General features: G+C 48.9%; 2 long non-coding RNA genes across 2 annotated transcripts in view; one reads left to right on the top strand and one right to left on the bottom strand.

Moving 5' to 3' along the window:
• Positions 1-4,775: 4,775 nt before the first annotated feature.
• LOC120285388 overlaps positions 4,776-23,323 on the top strand; it is a 24,440-nt gene continuing 5,892 nt past the window's right edge. Inside the window, exon 1 of the long non-coding RNA XR_005544692.2 lies at positions 4,776-5,020. This is a non-coding gene — a long non-coding RNA (uncharacterized LOC120285388). The remainder of the gene's footprint in view (positions 5,021-23,323) is intronic.
• LOC123327391 lies at positions 17,520-20,323 on the bottom strand. Its single transcript, XR_006542138.1, has 3 exons — positions 19,878-20,323; positions 19,663-19,789; positions 17,520-19,584 (listed from the first exon to the last, which is right to left on the bottom strand). It is a non-coding gene; the product is annotated as an uncharacterized LOC123327391 (long non-coding RNA).

Genomic DNA, 23,323 nt, shown 5'->3' with positions numbered 1-23,323 from the left:
CAGCCCGCCGTGCTCGATCCCTTTGGCTCACATCCGGTTTCAGGGCAGTGGACACTATGTTATTTGCATAGAGCAGTTTTTGGGGGAGTACGACCCTTCAGCGCGGTCGAAACTAATTAATCGGAAAATAGCTGACCGCCTCCAGTAGCGGGAACTGGGAACTGGAACCCTTTTTGGTTAGGCGGCAGGCAGTGTCTGCGGAATTTAAGTGCATATTAGTGCATGGATACAGGGAACCTTTCGTTTAATTAATTACCGAATGGGAATATAAAGATCAAAGCGATTAAAACCTCCACACGCTCAGGTATGGTTACTATTTATGTCGTCTTCCACTTAAGTGGGCACACGGACACAGCAGGATGGTCCTGCTCGTCCTGTTGTCCTCATGCCGATGCCGATGGGTTTGTGTCCGTCCGAAAGGTGTCGGTGTCGCTCAGATTCACAGGAGTGAAACAAATCCCTTTACTCATAATTCATTAATTTCTGTATTTAGATTTGAGCGCCTCGTTTTTTGCCAGAGCTTACTGAACCCAACCCTTTATCCGTTGGCCAGGACCATACCCAAACCCGCCCTGTTTCCTCCAAAGGACTCAGCAGGATACGTATGCGGATACGAGTATGGGCGATGCTCGCACGTGAGCTCTTTAGATATCTAGAACGGGTTTGTTGTCTTGCCCCGAAACCTATTGTGCTTTAAGGCCAGGATGTGCCATTTGAAATGCTCCTCGATTGCTTTTGGACTTTATAACTATGCTACAAAACTCTTTTAGACCGATTCGAATAACACGAAAGTGAAGGATTGATTGTATATGTTTAGTTGTCTTTAATGCAGTGCGTTTTCTTTCGGGATGAATGGCACTTGGACACCAACAATCCTAGTTCCAGAACGTAGGCACTTGAAATATATAGGCCGCTGTTGCAGAGCCTCGAATGCACAGCAATTTAAATGCCGCATGTCCATTCCAAATCAAATTATGTTGTAAATTCATTTTTCCGCATCATCACAATGGGGAAAACGTGTAGTTTCGAAAAAAAGTGTATGCTAACGCAATGATGTGCGGTGGGCGAAAGCCAAAGCGCTTCTGCCAAAGGCATCCTCCCCGCTAGGATCCCACTCCTCCCAGGGATCCGCGGGACAGGACAGGACAGAACAGGACAGGCAGGACAGACAGGACGGCTGACTGGCTACATCAGTGGCAACATTTGATGACTTTATTGCATGTCGCTGGACAGGAGGGGCGGCAACTGACCGAGCCTGCTAACAAAGTAAAAGAGGCAGAAACTTCAACAGGACAACGTTTGCTTTTAACGTTAATTTATGCAACTTTTGTCAAACGCATCGAGTTTGTCTGTGCCCGCTCACTTGTTGGAGTGTTCCAGTTGCAACAGCCGCCAGGCGACAGCTTTGGCGCTCCGCCAGGATCAAGAGTGGGGCCAGGATGGGGGCTGGGGCTGCGGTTTCTGCCGGCTTCGTTTCGGAAAACAAGGTCCTGGGAGATGGGAGCTGGGCGCTGGCTGCCAAGCCCAAGCAACTGATTGGCTCTGGCGCGTTTGTAGCAATACGTTTGCCCATTGTTGGCGGGGATTGTGCGTAGGTGTTGGTTTCATTTTGTTTGCATGTAACCGGATGCACTTCCGCTCAGTGACAACGGCAGAAACATCAGCATCAGCATCAGCATCAACATCAACAAGAACAATAAGAACAGTAATGCCAGCAATTCAATAAAGTTTCACTGTGCGCCGCGTCCACCTCATAAATAAGTAGCACAGGCAAAGCCAGCGGAGGCCACCGCCACTACTACCCTTTCTATTTTATGGATCCCTGCGACCCCTAAAGATTGTTTTTATACCCTAATCCTGTTATGATACCAAACCAAGCAGATAGCAGAGAGTTCTTCATCACAAAACGGCCATAAAGAAACGCGCAGTCATCAAATCTACTGTCCAACGATCCCAACTAACAATCCCTATCACTTTCTGAAATTTGGAAAAAATTAATATTTTTTTAAAATTTTTCTTTTTTGTAAGGGGTAACATCATCATTTTTTGAGTAAAATGGCCAAAATTCAATATTTCCAGCCTGGTGTGCCATTCGATGGCAAATTTTATCACGATTTCAACGAGGTATGACATTCCATATTCAGACGGTTCCGTTCTTTTCCCGAAGACAAAACAACAATTATAATTAGCATAAAATCGAAATTAGGCAAAAATACACATTTTTCGGAGGGTTTTTCTTTATAACTTTCTTGAAAAACGTCGCACAGCCATAAAAATTACTTTTTTATGCAGCTAATGATCCCAATTAACGACTACTATCACTTTCTAGGTATTTCCAAAAATTTATATTTTTTCAGAATTTTCAAATTTATGTAAGGGGTAACATCATCAAAATTTGCGAAAAATGGTCGAAAAATAGAATTTCTTTTTTTGAACTCGTTTCGATTGGAAATTTAATTACGAGTTCAACGAGGTATGACATTTAATATTCAGGCAATTATTTTTAAAGTTATTGCAAAAAAACGGATTATTTGATGACCGGAATTCGGAAAAACGACTTTTGCAAAAATCGTGATTCTACAAACCGAATTTTCTTCATCACGGAGGTGTAAGTTATGTCATAACTTGGTTTAAACAAAAAGAAGAAAGGCATAAAAATCTCTTTTTGTATTAGTATCTAAGAGCCAAGTTGGATGCAGATGATGAAGATTCGGAAAGAAACGGTTATCTAAATGCAGACGGTAAAATTCGCCTTATAATGACTTTGGTCAGCGACAATCTCGGTATTTAAATCTGTCATCCTTGGTTGCTCGAATGTGCGGAAACAGGGGACGGCATTCATTTGCACGGCCGCACATCATAAAACTACGGTAATAGTAGTCTCATCGCCCGCGCCAAGTGCCTTCATGAGTGAAATGAACGAGGAGCTGGTCCAGGACAGTGGCGCAACGCCTGTGTGCCCCTGCCCGACCCACACCCCTGGATTACAGAAGGATCCCGATGGGTGCGAAGGGAAGGGGACGCTTGGTGGACACCCCTGCCTCGAGTTTCCGGAGGAGAAGCCGCCGGAGTCGCTGGCTGCCTCGGAGGACTCTCTGCGCATGACCGCACCGAGCGTGTAGATGCCGTAGGTGCCGAGTAGCCTGTGCCGAGTGCCGAGTGCCGATTGCCGAGTACCTGTTGCTAGAGAGCGAGCAACAGTTGAGAGCTTAGAAGAATGCAAGTGTGCGTGGCGCTGCGAGTGTGGAGGTGACCAGCTGCACTGGTAGTGGTGAGCCGGATAGCAACAGGGGCTGCAGCAACAGGCTGCAACAGGCAACTCCGCCCGGCTGCTTGGCTGCTTGGCTGCCTGGCTGCATAACTGCCAACGGGCTTGGACGCAATAATCAGTTTGTCACAGTGCTATGCTCCGCTGGTTAAAGTTGTGTAAGCTCTCCCAGACTCCGGCTCCGGCTCCGAATCGGACTCCCGTGGGCGGATGGGAGGTTTAGGGCGTTCGGTAGCGGAAGGAGCGCCCGGAGGCGGCAATCTTGCGAGTATATCTGAGTGCGGCGAGCGCAGGCCAAGCTCCCCAGGCTGACGGGATGCAAGAAGGTGTTCGGAGCGAGTTGGTCGAGAAATCTAGGCCCTCGACCCTGCAAAGTACAAACGCAGGCAGGGATTATCCCTTTGGCTGGCGTAAGGCAGCAGGTGCAGCTTATCCAAGCAGGAGCAGGAGCACGAGCTCGAGAAGAAGCCTCGGGAAGGGGAGTGAGCCCCGGAGTTCTTGCTGCTCGCCTCCTTCGCGGATATGTGTGCACTTGCGGATGCATCCGTCGTTAATTTGCATTAGTGCGCTGTTCCGTCAGCATTAGGTTTCCAGCATAGCCCCGATTCTGTCGCCAAGCCCCGAGAAATCCTGCCTGTTGCGGCAGCGGGCGCGTCCTGCGTGTCTGTATGCAGCAGGACGCCGAAGTCCGGGTCGCTGTGTGGGTGCGGCTTGCAGTGGCGGGCAGAGCATGAGATGCGCATGTATTGGTCGGTGGGCCTCCTGCCTGTTGCATACAACTCCTGCATTTGATAACGCGCAGCAACAGGCTGACACTGACCACACCACCTGCATCCTGCGGTAGGTGTGCGCCACCGCAGACTGCAAGCTGTAGACTGCAGGCATGGATGCTGATGGTGGGTGGGTGGTTGAAGGTGATCCATGCCACCACCGCGCACCTGGGCGAGGAACGCTTTAAGCCGCGCTAGCTCTGATTTATGCCTAGCAGCGAAGCAGAGGAGCAGCGAACTCCGTGCGTTAATTGCTCGACTGCGTGGAGCTCAGCACATTCGTAGCCCGGCACTGTCTACGGATTTTCGTGCATATCCTTCTCTCCCGGTCTGGTGCTCCTTGGGTGTGTCGTTTCGTGTTTACTGTTGCTGTCTTCGTATTTTTCCGCAACTTTTCATTCAAGCTTTTGTTTTTATTCACACAAATGTGTGCTGCACAGACACCAGCACACATGCATGCATGCCATCCACAATGCCATCCCACCCAGCCATCGTTGGTGCGGGCGGATGCTGCTGCCTGTTGCGCGACTTGCAGGCCCATCAAATGGCCAGAAGCAGGAGCAGCAGCGGGAGCAGGAGCAGGAGCGGGAGCAGGCACAGACGACGCTCGTCCGCCAATATATAGCATCCGAAATGGGCAACGAGAATCGCAATCGCGCGACTCGGGCGACGAGTCTGCGTGTCTACGTGTCTACGTTGCAATGTGCCAAGGTTCAGGTTCAGTCGTGCAACTGCCGCGTCCCAAGGCAGTTTAGTGTGCTTCCACGGAACCGGGCACACATCACATGGCGCACACCGTGCCGCACATAGCGTACAACAAGTTGTAGGCGCTCCATGGCGTTACACAACTAGCAGCCCAGCAGTATTGGAAATTGTTTGTTCAAATTTTGTTGTTGTGCTTTTTTGTGTGCAGTGTTCGATTCTCAACGCCGCTGCCGCCGTCGCCGCCGCTGCAGCCAGCCAAGTTCCATCGGATGGGCAGGTAAATAAACACTTACCAGGGCCAAAAATCGGCCATTACTACCATGTACATGTATGTAAATGAGCCCAAACGCTCAACGCCACCAATCGAGCATGTACTCCACTATATAGTGGCACGCACACATACATATGCATGTACGTGCTGCATTTAATTTGCATGTAATCTAATTAGGCCCTCCTGGGAGAACACGCTGCAAAGCTTCAAGTGTCCCCTCCCGTAAGGACATCCATGGCATATGGCAGGCACATATGGCTATGTGCCATCTTCTCACGTGCCCGATTCGTCGGTACTCGCCGGCAGGTCCCTGCAGTCCGTCACCCAGAAGTCGTTCAAACGCACCAAAAACGATCTCTGTGACATATTAGGTTAGGTCGCCTTGCTAGCACGTTGAAATGGCTCCAAAGCCACCTGCATAATCATTTTTGCAAAATGACGTTGCAGTGCAATACTCGTATGTAATCCCAAAATGAATACTGGAGCTGGAACTAAAGCTGAACGTTTGGTTGAAGAATTATATTTAGATAAATACCAATTATAGAGAAAAGCCAGCCAACGCCATTGAAAGGGTTAACTGGAAAAGCGGCTAAGTGAATCAAAGAGTCCAGAAAAAGTCTGCAAAAAAAAGGTGAAGAAGCAAAGCCCAATCCAGAACTACACCATGGATTGTGTATTTGAGCTGCTGTATGCTCATCTGAGAACTTGGCATCCCGTTAACTGCGCTGTGGGCGGAAGTGGCAGTGGGAGTGGGAGTGGCAGTGGTCGTCCGTGGGTCGAGTGAGCGCACACTCGCGTAATCATGATTAATTGCAGTGTAAATGACTTGGCTTTAAGCAGCCACGGCATTCCATGCTCCCCACCCGGCGATGGCTCCATCGAAGGAGCCACCTAATGCCGAAGAACCCAGCAACAGGCCACTGGCCACGGACAACGAAGTCACATCTACTTGTACGCGGACAGAGAAGGAGCTCCGGCTGGGGCGCAAATGAAAAGCCAATTCCAGGGAACCACCGGACAAAACTGCGGCAAAACAACATAAAGTCAGAACAAAGACAAGGAGACAAGCGTCGGATTCCGACCAGCTCGAGAGCAGAGTGGTCCAGGAGCAGGAGCAGGAGCAGGAGCAGGACCCGGACGACCAAGACCAAGAGCGTTTGTGCCGACTGTCCATCGTGATAAATAATTTACTCGGCACCCGCTTGCCACACAGATATGCACGTTGAGTTGGCGTTAACAATTTACGGCTGCAAATTGTTTTGGCCCGAGTTTGCGACCTCGCGACTTCCCACAAAGCGCCCAATTGCGCGCCGGCCAATCAGAGCTGAAATAGTTGGTAGTTAATTGTGCGAACGAACCTTGGCTTAATGATGATATATATGCCGCCGAAAGGTAGCTCTATAGAAGACACATACACATAAGCTTTTAGCACTTATTAGATGTTTATGAGAGCGGTGGAGCCCAAAATGAAGCTGATTTAGTGCAAGAACAATCGAAAAACTGTTACAGTCCGTCCGTTTCACTTTGGCACTTCCAGCTTCATAAAGTTTGAAGCGCGGAGTGCCAGGATGCGAGGATGCGAGGATGCGAGGACGCAAGGGTGCGGATGTGGGGCTGCGAGCTGGCTTTGTCCAACTTTGCAAATGCTGACAACAGGAAATGTTATCTTCATTACTACAGCCCGTTTCGCTCTGGAATTCCCGCCCTCGCATATCCACTTTGGGAATCCACGCCAAACGTCCGCCAGAAACTTTAGCACTTCACCTGATGACGCGCCCGCGTTCGTAAATACCGGATTGGGATAGCGTCTCTAGGTTGGACCCCCCGACCCGGCCAGTCCAGTCCAGTCCAGGCAGATTGCCCATCCGGACGATGGACGGACGGCGGACAGACAGACCTTCAGCCTTCACTTTTGCTGCCCTTTTTAGCGCCACGCTTATCCGCCTTATGCACGTCGCAAATCCAGACATCCATCTCTCCATCGCTCCGCTCCTTGCCGACTAAGTAAAATTTTTAGCTAATTTACTTCGCTTCTCGCCTCGCCCCGCTCATTACCCTGTTTCAACTTCAACGCGTTTGCTTCGGCACTTTGGCTAAAGTTTTCACGAAACCTCCGCGGAAAAGCCACTCCAGCCATCATCATCGGCTGCAAAAGGAAAAGAAGATTAATTAGGGGAAATATGAGAGCTGTTTTAAAGAAATGCCCAGGCTGGCCGCGCGATACAATGAACTCGTCAGCCATCTCCAATCTGCGTCAGCCCTTTCAGTGGCATAGTGTACATACGAGGATACCCCGTGGAAGAGGGCGTACCACAAATCCACTGTCAATGTCGAATCCGCATGACTTTAGCAATCGGGAGAAGGTCCAGTTTATGTGCCGCAGATGAAAGACCAGTGGCTGTGCGGAGCACCATAATCAGCAGTGGGACTCCTCTTCTCTTCTCTTCTCTACCAGTTGGAAAAAGTCCTGAAAACCAAGAAAAGTCAAACACAATTTGGCCACAAATTGTCTTTAATCCGGAGACCGGCCTCCTAAAAGTATGCAAATAAAATGAAGGCCAGACCCTCGCCGTCATTCGCACTTGCCGTTTGTTTGGCTGCTTTTTTCCTACGGCGCGCATTAAATCCCGTCCGTGTCCCATCGCAGCCCATCCCAGGCCAGACCATCCCGCCCGACCCTGCTCATTTATTTCAATTGTTATTTTTATCTGCAGACCCGCTAGTTATGCCACGCCATTTGTATATGTAGATGCAGCCACCCGGCGGAGGAAGCGCCGAGCTTTCAATAACTTTATGGACCGTGGTCTGGTCGGAGCCGAGCCAAAACACACAATCCTCGTTGCTCGACAGTCGGTAGTCAACGGACGAGTGTCCGAACAGTCGTCCTTGCTCGGGATCCTTTTCCGCTTTGTCTGCCTTTTCGTCACCAGTTCAAGCTCTTCAAGTTCGGTGGCATATATTGTATTCAGCTACTTTTACTTCCGCAGATACAGATACAGATACAGTCACAGTTGTGGCGCGTGGATATGCCTTCTCTTCTGAAGATGAAGGCGATCCTTGTTTTCGATCCTTTTCGAGTAACTTAATTTCGCAACACTTTCGCGGCTTCAATGAAGCCCCATCAATTGCCGCCTGGTGCTGGCCAAGCACCAAGCAATGATACACTTAAGTTGCCGCGACACATCCACTCCAATCTGTAGGTATGTATACCAGTGGACGAGGTCCGTGTGTCCACAGATTGGCTGCACAAGTGAGACAGCTCTTAATCGGTGGTGGTCTGTTCTGTAAAAAATGGAAACGTTTCGTTTTGCACGTTCGGACTTAAATGTCAGCACGTGACTTAATTCAGTGTCCCGACTGGCCGTTAAAGGCCTTCAGCTCCGCTCCGCTCCGGTCCACTCCACTCCATCAGCATGTGATGTGGGGCAAAGGAACGGCTAGGTGTCCTGCCGTTCGGTGCCGTCCACAGCTGAGCTCATAAATTGCAATAATAATTTAAAAACCTTTGGGAAAGAATAACAGCCTTCCGCACTCCTGTGCTTCTGCGACGAAGGACCCGTGCTGGAGGTGCCACAATTGTTAAGCGGACAGATCCCGAGCTATTAAATCCGAGCACTTATGAGCACAATGCAGACTGCAATCTGGACTGAACGCCATGCACCATTCCAGCTACACGGCTGGATCTCCGGTGAGACGTGGTCATTAGGGTAGTGGTCACTTGGTGCGCGGCCATCACACCGCCAGACGATCAGTATAGTTGCATTGGAAAGCCATTTTCCGCTGGCCACACGACCGCGAAGTGCCACAAGCTCCAATGTTGCACATAATTTGTTGGGCCAATTCATGCCAACGACAACATGTTGTTGCCTTGTGACTCCGTCATCTGGGTGATGCTCATCCTGCCCAGCTCTTCGTGCGATAGCATTTTGTGTGTCGGGAAAGCCGCACAATTTGGGTTTCATTTTTGTTGCCTTTTCCAGCTGCCGTTGGTGTTCGGTTTGGTTTGGTCGGTGTATTAGTGTTGGCTTTATACCCGCACTGGCTCCTCCTCCTAGCACTCCTCTTGTTTTGCATTGCCATCGAAGTCAGACCAAGCGCAGAGCACAATTCTGTGCAAATGTTTCACAATCAATTTTAAATCGCACATTCCATGAATGCGACGTCAGCCGCTTATCGTACGTACGCCTGACCCCATGGACCCCATGGACTCCATCCTACCTACAGGATGGCAGGCCTTCAGTTCCTGCTGTTCCTGCTCTTCCTACTGTTGCTGCTCCAGCTAGTGCTCGTGCTCCTGCTCATGCTACCGACTCTGTTTCTGTTTCTGGCTCTACTCTGGGTCCGGTTGCTGTTGCCAATCCGTGCCAAAATCGATTGGCAACCATTCTAAAAGCATTTTGTGCAGCAATCACAATTTCCTTTTAGCGCCGCGGCACACAGATACATACCAACACCAACAGGCCCACTGCACCCGCCACACACCCGCACCCACATACAGACCCACACACACACCCAAACCAACGGGGGGTACGACGACGACGGTCCTGGACAGGCAGCCATTCCAGCCAGCCAGCCATTTGCACAATATGGCAACGATCATTCGCACCATGTGACGCTGTGCTCTTGGCCCGCTTCTAGTACTTGTACCTGACCTGGACCAGGAGCTGGACCGGGAGCTGGACTTGGCTGTGGTCTTGGTGCCTGCCTGGTCCTGGCTCGTCCTGGTGCTGCTCCTGCTCCTGCTCCAGGACCTGTCCAGACGCTGACCCCATGCTGTTAGCCATTCCCTCATTCCTTCCGATGCAATTATACAGCGGGGGCGCGGGCTGGCAAGCTGTGGAAGCCCGGAATCCACTTCATCCATGATTTAGCATTCTTTTTGGCTATAGCTGATTTTTTGCGACTCGCTTTCTGGTCCCCTGGCCTCTCGGCCGTGGCACAAGGATAAATACGTATTATATGTACCTACATTTATATGTAAGCTGCATGCCTACCTATGTACATATATACCCACTGCTCGTACTATATATACAAACATGTACTGCTGTAGATTGTCCTTTTAACTTTGCGCTTGTTAGCTGTTGCGTCGCCCTAAAGAAGGAGATGAGATTGGAGATGCGAGATGCGAGATGCGAGCTGCGAGGTGAGGCTATATGGAAGGGGATGTTATGGGCTGGGGGCTTGGCTTGGCTGTGGCTGCAGACCGGTATCCCAGCATCCCGGCATCCACTTCGTGGAAAAAATTGAAGAAAATGTATACGAAATTCGTTTTCATTGCGTTTTCCACTGGCCCTGCCCGGCCCAGCCCAGCCCAGCCCGACCCGACTCGACCCGACCAGACCAGACCCTTCCCAGCCTGGAAGTTCGCGCCGTCTTCGTCTTCGCCTTTGCCTTTGCCTTGGTCCTCGCCATCGCCATCGCCATCGCCCTCGCACTAACCTTTGGCTCCATCTTCATCAGAGCCTCCAACCGACGGCGTAACCGTCGTAGTCGCATCGCACTCCGGATGAATAGCCCCGCAAGCCCGCAAGTCATGGATGTTGCAATTTAAATGGATTTATTCATTTGCCATTTGGGTGCCCGGACGGAATCCAACCGAGGGGTTGGACGCGACAGAGATGGGTTTCATATTTCCTTCACGGTTTCGGGAATCAAGTGAAGACGTAGAAGCGCATCCAGGGTAACTGCAGTGATCAGTGGGAATTGTACTAGTACAAGTACAAGCCTAAACAGTAGGCCCATCACCACATACAAAGTTGGTACTTAAAGTCAGCGAACAGAAAGCTGATGTTCTAGCCCATCACGATGTAAATTTGTAATAATGCATACGAGTCTGCGATTTGTTTGCTGCGCAAAGTCGAGGTTCACGAGAGGGATTTGTTTGCCGATGGATAGAACAAACTGACTGACTGCTTTCGCGAATCCCGCCCATTGCGGCCACATTCCTTTTCCACTGTAGATACATACATATGTATCTGCAAGGTGGCGCAGTGAATTAGGCTTATAGTTGTCACAGAGGAAATCATTTAAATTTAAATGCTGTAGGCCGCTCGCGGCGGAAGTCGGCCAGCCCACATAACACACTGGTATACTGATATACTTATATACTGATATTCCGCAGACCTACTTGTTTGTGGAATGTTTGCAGTTGCGATACAGGAATGCCATCCCCGCCTGCCTGCCTGCCTGGCTGGTATGGATGTAAGCCAGAAATATCGGGAGGGTGCAAGACAAACAAGCCCAACAGGCACCATTAGGCAGTCAGTCAGTCAGGGTCGAAGATGGGTAACTGGGTGCTCTTCGGTGTTCTTCGCTGCTTTCGGGTGGCGCGGGACTGACGGTACACGGTATACGGTATACGGATTCCGGAATCCAGAATCCAGAATACGGAATACGAAATCCGGACGCGGGTGGCGGCAGACGGCAGGCAGATGGTGGGTGGTTAGCTCACTGGCACTTCGGCATAATAGCGCTTATCTGCATAAATCAATATCTTGGCTTTTAACAATCTTAATAATGCGAGGGCCTTCGACAACCGACAACCGACAACCGACATCGACATTCGACAGCCTGATTGACTCGCAGGCCTGTTGCTCTTCCGTTGTCTCAGTGGAGCCCAGTGGAGCTCGGTGGAGCTGTACACACCCGCGATTTATTTGGTTTCTGCCATAATCGCGCGTTCCCAGTGCTCACCTGTCATAAACTTTGGGCCAGTGACAGCAGTTCATTTACATTACACTGCCGCACAGCCCACATAGTCGCCTTGGGCGCCAAAGTCGCGGAATGGTAAAACGGAGCGAACCCAGAGTCCCAGGAATCGCTTTTCAGCAGCTTTGGCCCCGCGGCCATCGGAATCCGCTATCCTCGTTAGAACACCATTATGCTCAAATGCTGGTACGCAGTGCGATTCAAATTGACTGGGTACGGGCTGTTTAGTAGGAGGTCTTTCTCATAGTTGGGTTCTCATGGGTTGAATGTAACATTTGTGCTTTGCATTTGATTGGTCATTGGGAGTGCTAAGCCTTCGAGCACACACAAGTGTGATTAAACAGCAATGTGCTCAATCTACGGGGAGTGAAAGTGAAAAGTTTGCACCTGCTTGCAGTTGCATGGGCAAACTGAATCTGGGTGAGAACAGGACCGACATGTGTACGTCTGTTGTTGAAGGCGCTTCGAGTCGAAAATTTCGTTCCTGATTTCACTTTCCGGGGAGCTTGTGTTTTCTCTGCACCTCGGCAAGTTGATGCGATGGAAAACCGCTTAACATTAAGGCGCCTAAGACTGCTAAGAACCGACAAAGTAGCCTTTCAAAACAAAGCACCCTTTTGATTTTGGCCAAGCCACAGCTGCAGCATAGCCCCTATGGCCAGATAAGGTGGCAGAAGTTTCTCCGGGGCTTTGCTGTGGTTTTTCCCTCTCAATTTGGGCACTCAGTGGCGAACTAACTTCCAAATGTGCGCCTAAACCATTTGATAAGTGACCGTTGAGTTTCGGCATTTTGGCAAATTGTCGCCGGCGGAGTATGGTCCTTATTTGATGAAGCTGGCGATGCGGCAGCTGGTAACAACTTTAAGCGTCTTATCCCACGCCCAGCCAATGAAAATTACCCAACCGTTGACACAACTTTCACTGCAACGCGTGAAGGCCACTATGGTGATGGAAAAACAGCGAGGTATCAACATCAAGGATGGCAGATTTCACAATTTCAGAATTTCAAAATTTCACAATTTGAATTAACTCGGCTTCCCCGCCCACTTGAGACGAGATGATATCAGAATTGCCAACGCCAGGTAGTTGACACCGGCGCAAAGTGTGTCTATACGCACAGTCTGTGGAGTCTTTAATGCGTGCACAGTGGTACGGAACTGCATATTTACCCGCCCAACTTATGCCGCGCTATTTCGCGTAACTTTGGCCAGTGTTTCGGGAAGCGGTAGTCCCGCCCGCTCGTCGTGTGCACTTCCAATGGAGGTCAGCACCCCTGTTGACATTCCGTCATAGCATTCAAAGTAATTAACATTTCCCCACTTCAACTCAACCTCCCCCCAGCCCTCATCGGCATGGAATTCAGTTAAAGTCAGCGGGAGCAAGTCGAAGCGAAGACTTTTGTGTGGCTCTACCCTAAGGTGTCCGACATGAAATGTGTCCGACATAAAAAAATCCATGGTTCACATGCAATATGCGAGTATCTGCAGCAACCTTGCAGCAGGCGCTTAACGCCCAACGCTTAAAGCCTGCAGATCCGATTTTGAAACGCCGTAATGCCACAGCCTACAGGCCTCCCGCCTGCGATCCGATCCAATTCAGTCCTGGATTTGCTGCCCCTCCACATCCACATCCACATCCGGTCCCTTCAGACCACCCCTGCTCCCGCATAAGCGCGGGCGTGCTGCGTGCCTCACTTTTAAGCAAAAACTAATTAAAAGTTGTGAGACATTTTTTGCCTCGTCTTGTTGCGTTTTGTTTTCGATAGCGGCACCTGCCCGAGATCCTGGAACGGGGCACCATACTCGTAGCTGCCTGGAAAAAAGCCCGAGTCGGAGGAGAAACCCGAGCAAAAGCCCCGGCTCGAGCTCCATTGCATTTTGTTTATTATTTACTGTTTACACCGACACCCAGCAGCAGCAGCAGCAGTGGTGTTCCAAGCTGAGCCCGACTGCGCCGCCTGGCGGGGAGACTTAGATCGAACCGACTACCAGATACCCACCACTCGGATTTCGTCGCAGTTAATATGGTCAGACTTTTACGAGTGCCAGCGAGCTTAGCCAGTGAACAGTGAAAAGGAAAGCTGCCAGTTGAATAAATAAATGGGTTCCCTTTGATTAAGCTGCTCAAAGTGTCGGGCATGCTTTTTTTTTTTTTTTTTTTGTTGCGAGGCCCGCCAATTTTCACCGGCTTATTGTACAAAGTTGGCCATTGTTGTTGCCATTTCAGTATCTCAGACTTGCACTTGAAACGAAACGAAAGTTGCAGAATACAGAAAGACAACAATTGCACTTGCCATTGTGGATGCGTTCGTTTTCGTGGAGAATACACTTCCCTACTTGGAGTTCAAGCGACTAGTGGGGAACTTTGCGTTTTGATGGAAAACATTCAAGCACGCCCTTCAGAATTCTACCTAACTCGTAAGCCACAGCTCGGGGTATTTGGGTATGGAATCTCATGGGACAGTCCATTCTGTTTCCGGATTCGAGGGTATGCAACTGTCACTTGCGAAATCGCACGCTTATCACTTTTTGTTCCGCAAACTTTGGTCGTAAAAAAGAGTGAGTAGTCGCAGCATCCGTAACGCAGGTGGCAAATGAAATTGAAAATTCTTCTTTATTTGCTCCGCTATTCCCAGCTATCCGCAGAATAAATAAGCTGTCGCATTGTTTAATTGGCCCGCAAAATGCTAACGACGCTGGTTGTGGGCCCTTGCATTGTAGATGGCAATCATAAAATCATAAATGCCGGACAATCGCTCACATACGGGTGTGTAAGTGCATGCGGATCAAACAAGAACTGGCAGACTGGAGATTGCTCGCCGGAGTCAACTGGAAAATCGACCTGAGCAGCGGCGAAACCCATAACCCATAAAAACCATAAAATCGCACTGCAGGCGCACATGCAAGCCCACTGTCCCCCTCCTCCTCCTGGCACATAAACAAGCTGGGGCCAGGGCACACAGCGTTATTGGAGACCCAAAAAGGATTTACGTATAGCTTTGGGGTAGATTTGCGTAATGAGTTTCCTGTGCAAATAAACACGCTAAACAGATAAAAGCATGCCAACGAAAATCTTCCCCGCAGAACACACAAAACCGTATGAATGTTAGACCGACCCGACCGAAAGGAAGGAAGTGGACTACTCGTAGCATTTTTCAACTTTTCCTTTCAATCGGCGATGTATCGGAAAATCGAAAGCGGCACAAGCACACACACTCAGAGGTGAATATAAATGAAACAAACAGCGGGACAGCAGTCGCCTTCAGCCAGGCTTGTGTTCAATTAAACATATTGAACGCATAATGAGAACGTTAGTCAGAGTTCATTTGTTCTCGAAAAAAGATCTGCGACAGGCCGACGAGACGTGCCAGCAAACTTAAAAAGCTCGCTTCGAACACATTAGCATAGATTATAGTGCTTTAAATTTGATGCTCTGCGTCTGTAGCGAGTCTGCGAACTCGTTCATTGTCAAATAGATATAAATGCGATTTACTTCTTGCTCGCTCAGGAAGTAGATTCAATTTATATTCATCTGTATGCTTATTTTTCCAGCATTATTTGTACTTTTCTGAGCCCCACGACCATCTCACAGACGGGCACACATATACATATTCACACACATCCAGAGATCTACTATATCCCACTCCGGCGACAGTGATGATTTTAAACTTGTGATGTCTTTGCAGTTTCAATTTGTCATAAGCAGGATAGGAGGTACACACACACACACACAGGCAATTTCGTAAGCGGTGCGAGTATTGAGCAAGTATCTGTATCTCGGTGCGCAGGGGATTTTGAGGAGGAAGTCATTCGGGGGACGGGGTGGGGGTCAGCAACACATCAACACATGTTAACGGGCCGAAAAATAATTGACAAATTCCACATTTATTCGCTTTGCTGATTGATGCCTAGCACGGCCCCGAATTGCCCTTTTCTCCGTCGCTGCCAAAATCATTTAAAATAACATTTTCGCGTGGCCAGACAGACGGCGAGACACTGCCACGGAAGTCACTTAATTTCAGTTCATTTTCCGCGTTTACAATTCATATCCGCTTGGGTTTTAGGATTCCACAGTTGTCACAGGACAACTGTCGTGTCTGGGCACACAGATTGTTTCGAGGGAAATGAGCCACGCCAGACCGGCGATTCCAGCTCGGAGTGTTCGAGGCTTTCGGCGAGCGAAAAAAGCATGTACATTCACACATCGATGTACATATGTATGCAAATCCGTGTACTTGAGGTCAGATGACCTGGAACGATTCAAAATGATGTCCGGTCGCAGGCACGAGTGCGAAATTGGTTGCCGTGGTCGAGCACGGAGCCGCTTGGCGGCACCACCGCCGATTTTATTTGCCTCATATTTACATTAATGTGCCACACCACATCCACATCCACACCCATGCACCCATGCACCCATGCACCCATACACCCATATGAACACATGCCGCCCGGCCAGAGCAGCCAGACACTTAACTTAAGCTGTTGCCATTCCCAGGCACATATGAATATACAAGTATACGAGTATGAATGCAAGCACACAGACGCAGCAGATATCCTTGGCAGGCAGGCGGCATTTCCCTGCAAATATTGTTGCTAAACAGCACATGAAAAACACTGTGATGTATGGAATGTCGCCCGCCTAATGAAAACACCAATTACTTCCGCACATTGGCACGTACCCACTCAAATGCTAACACTATTGGGCGGAACGGCACTCGAATGCAGGGCTCTCCTCCTTAAGTGCGCACATCTATATATGTAATTAAGTGAGCTTTTAGGGGCGCATTCAACGTACCTGCGTGGTCCAATGCAATGGAGCCACGCCCCGACCCGCTCCGCCCATTGTTACATGTTGGTTGATTACGATCCCTTCGCAGACCGCATCTGGTATATGGTATCTGGTATCTCTGGTGCTGCATTCTTTGCGCAATTGATATGCGAATGCCTGGCTGTCTATCTGGGATCTTAAAGGCGGCTTAAAGAGCCCTGGCTCTGGCTCAGGCTCAGGCATCGGCTTAGGATGAGATACGCACTCAGAGATACACACATAGACGAGACCCAGCCGCGCTGAGGCGGGCTCGGGCTAAAATGAAATCTGGCAGGCAATTAAGAGGGCGGAATTGTTAAATTATTGCAACTTTATGCCGCGGGAAGGCCACGTCGCCACTGCCACTGCTCCCTGCCCCCTGCGCCGCATGTGCATTACCCAACGTGCAGCCAAACAACACGTCTGCCGCTCAAGTTAATGAGATGTTAAAATGGAATCTCCTCAGCGTTCGCATTGTGTACTTTTTGGCTTGGTGAGCTCCGCCAGCTTCAGCAGCTCCACCACCTCCACTGCCTGCATCACCTCCTACATCTCCACCTGGCTGTTTGCCGAGGACGCCAAAGCCAAAGCCGAAACCGAGCCAACTCCTTCAGCATGTTTGCCCCCGCTTTTTGCCGAGTTGTAACGTCAACTGCTCCCGGATGTCCTTTGCAGTACAGTTGTTGTTGTTGCCGCTCCTGTCGGCGCCTGCACCTGTATAATGGTATACAGTAGTCGCCTAATGACAAGGCATTAATAATATGCGTGGAAGATAAGACCGCGCTGAAAGCGGGCTAAAACCGGAGCGCAGTCCCAATAAATTTGGTAGACTAAGGCACACACACTCACTCGGCGGCACTCGGTGGAAAAAGTATTATAATTATTATAATTTTTATAATTACTATTCCAAACTGGGATACTTGTCTTTCCTCTGGCAACTCGCCTCGTTCAGAATCGAAAACAGTCGAAAAGTATGCAACGAATAGCTGATTTCCGTGCCACCCGACTACAAATTCAACGATATTGTGCCATTAACAAGGACTCCAAATTGTTCGGTTTTTATTGGCCTGCGATGTTGTTATATGTACACGCAATCATGCATCTGGACGACAAACGACAACTTTAATCCTTTGGAAAATCGTTGTGACATCGCATCGCCGTTTCGTTGTCCCACCAGACCGACCTTCATTGCCCATCCTTGCCATCCAGCCCATCCTGACCGGCCTGCCCTGGTTGTGTCAACAATATCAAAGGCTCCTCATGCACTCCCTGCAGCTTTGACACAGACTGATTGCCTTCAGTGGCTCGACTGCCTCACTGCCTCCAGCCTTCTGCGAACGCTTCAAGTTGGGCTTCGAATCTGCCCGGTTGGTTATCTTGTACCCACCTGAGCACCTGTATAAATATGCGAAAAATCTCCGACACGACACGGCACGGAACGGGACGGCACGGCACGGCAATACTACCCATGGCCAATTGTTCTATTGTCATCATAGTGAGGCAACTTGTTGGCGTTAACACCTTTGTCGCAACACGCAAAGGGCGTCAAGCACTGCCGACCACCGATGCCATCCGTGGGCACTAAGTACACAGGCATGTATTCGCTTTAATGTACATAACATACTTATGGGGCATGCAGCAAAATTACCAAACACTCGCGGCCCTTGCAACGAGTGCGTATCGAAGGATGGTCCAGATACTATAGGTATTATATACATATGTACATATACCTTGCTCTTTCAGTATTTCATTTCGCTTCAATGGCAGGAAGTGCACGGCATCCAATTAAGCTGACGAAAATAATTTTCCCTTAGACTTAGTGCCGCGGGTCGCACTGCGTAGGGTATAAATTAAGTGCGCCCGCAGCTGAAAGCCAAGGAGTCCAGATAAAGAAAATTAAAAACCACGTCCAATGCGCCAACAATACGAGTATGTCTGGCCAGGATCGCAACCTGCTGGGCGGCCTGGCGCAGCCATTTGTTAGTCTGCCCACGACAACGAGATGGTGGTTCGTTCCTTAACTCGCCGCAGTCAAATCATAATTAGTTTTGCGCTCCATATCCATAGTTGTTGTTCCGTGCGGCGTGGCCATAAGAAGGCATTCAATTCATTAGATACCCCCACCATCTTCTCGCTTGGCTATCCGCGATAAAAATCAAGTATCTGCAAACGATTTATTTCGGGAATAAATAAGCAATCTAAACGAGATTCATAGATGTTCCGAGCGCAGTTCATTCATTTCATTTTCATTTTTGCCAACTAATGCAACTGTTTGAGGGACTACACTCGTACCTTCCACAAGTGACTTACATTTGACCAAACTGGCTAACTGACCCGGCTTAGACTAGCTAACATGCCAGACGCATGGCAAGATAATAAATATGGTATCGCAGCCCGATTTTCCTGCACTGCACTGCAGTAAATGGTAAATGAAGCGTTTTCCAGCGAATGTATGCAAAGCTGTTTCCGTTTTATAGTTATAGCTGTGGCTTAATGTGCTTCTGCTTCTGTTTCTGCTTCTGTTGCCCTTCTGTTTCGATTTCACTGACCGTTCCGTGCCGTTCGCGCTTTTAAATTTCGTTAGCCGGATGGCCAGAAACGCACATATGGGATGGGAGGAGGGTGGGGTTTGGGAAACGGAGCGCAGACAGACAGACTGTCGCACTACCACCACGAGCAGAAAGCACTTACACTATGGCCAATTTTTATTGTCATGTACTGGGTCCATTGATTCCATCGCACGGCCGGCCACGTCCCCTGCCATGATTATGTACTAATAAAAAGGTAAAAATGCCTCAATTTCGCTTTTTGTAGGCGAGTCAGCCAACCGATTGAGGATGATTGCGGATTACGCCGGGGGAGTAGCGTACGTGGGGGGCTGGGATGGTTGGATGGGCCACGATTTTTTGGCTTCGTACTGCAGCCGGAATAGGTTGGTTGGTTGGTCGTATTGTTGTTCTGCCTGCACGGTGGCCAAATAAGCTAATTTCGGATGTGAACTGAAAGTCTCCTTAAACTGTTGCCGCTGCCGCAATCCTAGTTTCCCAGTTGACTTCCTATCATTGATTTCAAACAGTGTTTGCATTACTCTTTTGCTGGCTAAATATGCTACATTTAGAATATATCTGGCTCACCACCTGGCCATCGGACCAAAAACCGAGATCCGCATCGATTGAGTCGCCAGCAGCAAGCGCTGGGGAAGATTTATGCCGTCTACGCTATGTTCGCTACCCGTTTCTCCAACCATTAGACGAGTGTTGTCTGCATTGAAAATACGCAAAAAAGGAAGAAAATGATGAATTTCCATACCATACTATACCTACACCTACAACTATTCCTACACCTCTACCTATACTATACGTGCCCGTTTCAAATGCCTGGTGCCCTGGTGCTCCGGCACACCCTTGCCGATCCCGATCCGGCTGCCTTCCGTTCTGACCATCCAGCCATCCGATGGCTCTGACAGCACTAGCAACAGCAGCAGTTCAAAGGTGCGCTCTCCCGACATCGTCGAGCATCGTCATGGCCCAGCGCTGCCAAATCCCCGCCAGCACGACGAGCGGCTCGTGTCACTGATTTCGCCGACGACGACGACGACGAAGCCTTCCATGGAGCTGGGTGGCAATGGGCGACATGGGCGGAGTGGCTGGAGAGGCAGGATGGGGCCGACGAAGAGTGATGCTGCTGGGTCGCGGAGCAGCAGTGCAATGCCATTGTGTTGTGGATGGATACGTTGCGTCTCTGCCTCTCTGAAGGGGCAGACGTGCCACCCACCCCATCACAGCACAGCAGAGCCCACCCCCACACACACAGACGCCACACCACACCGCACTACACCAGCACACCCACCCACACACACACACACACCCATTCCGCACACCTATTCAATGCATGTGCGCTCACACACGACGTATACGTATACGTGCGCTTCGGTGTATACAACAAGCCCTTGTTTCGCCCACTGGAATCGGGGGTTGAAAAGCACCGCATCGCATCGCATAGCATCGCAGTGGCCTTTCTCTTGCCCTGCAAAAAGTTTTCATTTTGAACGAGAATCAGTTGTGGGTTCATTCGATTCGGGACGTTCGAGGCGGAAGTACGAGTTTATGCCAACGCGCTTGGCCTACAAAAGTATTTATTACGCTTCGAGTTCGCGTGAGCCGTTCCGAGTTTTTTTCCTGTTACTTTACAAAAATGTTGTGTTCATTTGGTAACAAATTTTTTTTTGTTGTGAATCGCACCAAATCGTTTAAAAGGTGTATATTCTTTCCTACGCATAGGAAAACTGCCTTGTGCTTCTATGTAAGTTATTTAAACAAATAATATTAGGAACATTCGCACTGCCAGCTGTTCGCAACGGAGGGAAGTCAACGGAAGTCAACAAGTTTTCCAGTTCCTTCGCCATCCGAACATTGCAATCGCCGGTAAGAGAAGCCTTCTTTGGATGTTAGAAAAGTAATAGAAAATGTTCCAAGAGTTATTTTGAAATCGAAAGCAAATGCATCACATAGGATAAATGGTAACAGGTGTCTGCAACATAGGTCACACCTTCGAATGTTTTATCAGAAGTGCTTTTCAAGTCGCGGGCTATTAGGAGGGTCTAAAGGGTGTAACAGGTGGGAAAAGCTGTTTCGGCCTTATTAACATCACATTCTGGCTTAAAACATTTGCGTAAAGATTTGCAGTTTGACAAGTTAGCAAGATGCACCAAATGAAGTATCAAGTCTAAGTGTCTCTTTTCAAAAATATTGTTTTAATCACTCTTTTATTCGTCAAAAACCAAAGAGCTAGAGTTTCCAGCAAACTTAATTTATTTTGTTACTACCAAATCAAGTATCGAGGGTAACCCTCGTATGTAATGGGCTCTTTCTTGCTATGGGAGCATAATTACAGCGCGCTCGGTCGCCAGTGAGTCAGTCAGTTAGTTAGTTAGTTAGTCAGCCATCTAGCGAACCACCCGTCCAACCAACTAGCATCGACTATCGACCAACGATCAACCAACCAACCAACCCAACCAAGCAGTCAGTCAGACAGACAAACAAACGGCCATCCGGCCATCGAACTATATCTTTGTCCACGGTCATGGTCTATTGCCTTGGCAGTGCTCTTGGACCATTGGACCACATTTGAGTTGCAGCCGGGGGCAATCGCTTGGGCTCGAACTCGAATACAGAACGTTATTGTGTGCGATCAGGGGGATAGGCTGAACTTCAATGCGATTTCTACCCTCCAATAACTCTGTCTACTGTCGTCTGCTGGCTACAATTCGCCACTGCGATGAGGCAGTTCGGGGTCCAGTGGGTAGGGAATAACCTATTTGGGTGTACATCATATGAAGGCAATCCCCTTTCCGTTGGCTACGTCGGCAATCTATGGCTCAACTGGGTATTGGATCACCGCATCTGGTTAGTTTTTCACGCACAACTTGGATACTAAATATTCTACAGAAGCTAAGTAGATAGATGGCCCAAGGATCGCAGAGGCCCCTCACTTGAGATTCGCCCAAAGTTCGACGAGATAAGGTTTTTCTGGGCGAAGGCGGGTGGAGTCATCAACAGAACAGAACAGAACAGAACAGAAGGGGATTCATTTTAGGACATTTTCGACTGTCAACGCAAAAGCTAACTTGGCTGTCGAAACAAAGGCGAGTGATAAATTCTCAAACAGATGACGTCGACAGTAGACAGTAGAGGTAGCACCGGAAATGTGCGTGTTACAATACCACACTCAACACACTCTACACACTCCACACACTCAACAGACTGAACAAATATACACTGTTCCTGCGACTGTGGCAGTACACGATACATTTGTCGACTTCCGCTTCATTGGGTGGTGTGCGTAAGTGTTTGCCACAACAAAGAGGTTTCACAACATCCGCACTCACATCCGTTGGCACCACACCACTACCCTTGCCGTTGCTGCACGATGAAAGGCAACAAAAACAAAAAATTATAAAATGAAATTAGGTACAATAAACTTTATGTAGTTTCATTCTTGTTCCGCATGTTTCATGTGCAACTTTGAGTACCTGTGCGTCGAATGATGCATTGTATTCCTGTCTTCCCGTCTTCCCATCTTCCTGCCACTTTCTTCATTCATCAGAGTTACTTGAGCTGCAGAAAGTGCTCGCCCCACACAAATCTCCATGAAATATCTTAATTTTCGCCTGTACTCGTACGTGCATCGACACAAATGGCATTTTATGTCAAAATCCGATTTGCATATGCTAATGCGAAAACCGATCAGTACTTACTAAACGTATTTCGATTCAAGAACACATTTACTCATCCTAAAACCAAATCAAGGCGAGCATATTTGTTGATCAGAGCCAAAGGTAGGACGGACCAACTTGTTGCTTTAAAGAGTCGCTAGTGGGCTTTAACCAACTTCGATGGCTCGGTTGTCTCGGTTTTAATATAATTAGGCACTGAAAATTCTATTATGCTGTTATTGTATCAACAAACAAAAATACTCGTGTGGCTTGCCAAGTGCAACATCGCCGTTCTAGCTGACTTTGTGTCCAATAATTCGATTTAGTCACTTTTTACCGAGAGGACACCCCGATCAATAGAGACCAGGGCCAGGCCAGCCTTTAATGGCACTTTGAGTGCATTAGATCCAAAGTGGCTGGTTGCAAACTTTATTATTGTAGCTGAGTACCAATACCAATACCTATACCAATACCGATACCAATGCCCACACACACAGCTACCCCATCAAATTGAATATATGCAGATACGGCGATACGGATACGGATACGGACGTGTGGGGGGTTTTACATTCATATTCACG

The sequence above is a fragment of the Drosophila simulans genome, chromosome X, assembly GCF_016746395.2.
Source record: "Drosophila simulans strain w501 chromosome X, Prin_Dsim_3.1, whole genome shotgun sequence".
Lineage (NCBI taxonomy): Eukaryota > Metazoa > Arthropoda > Insecta > Diptera > Drosophilidae > Drosophila > Drosophila simulans.
Note: the sequence above shows the minus strand (reverse complement) of the source record. Positions and strands in the feature narration are given on the sequence as shown.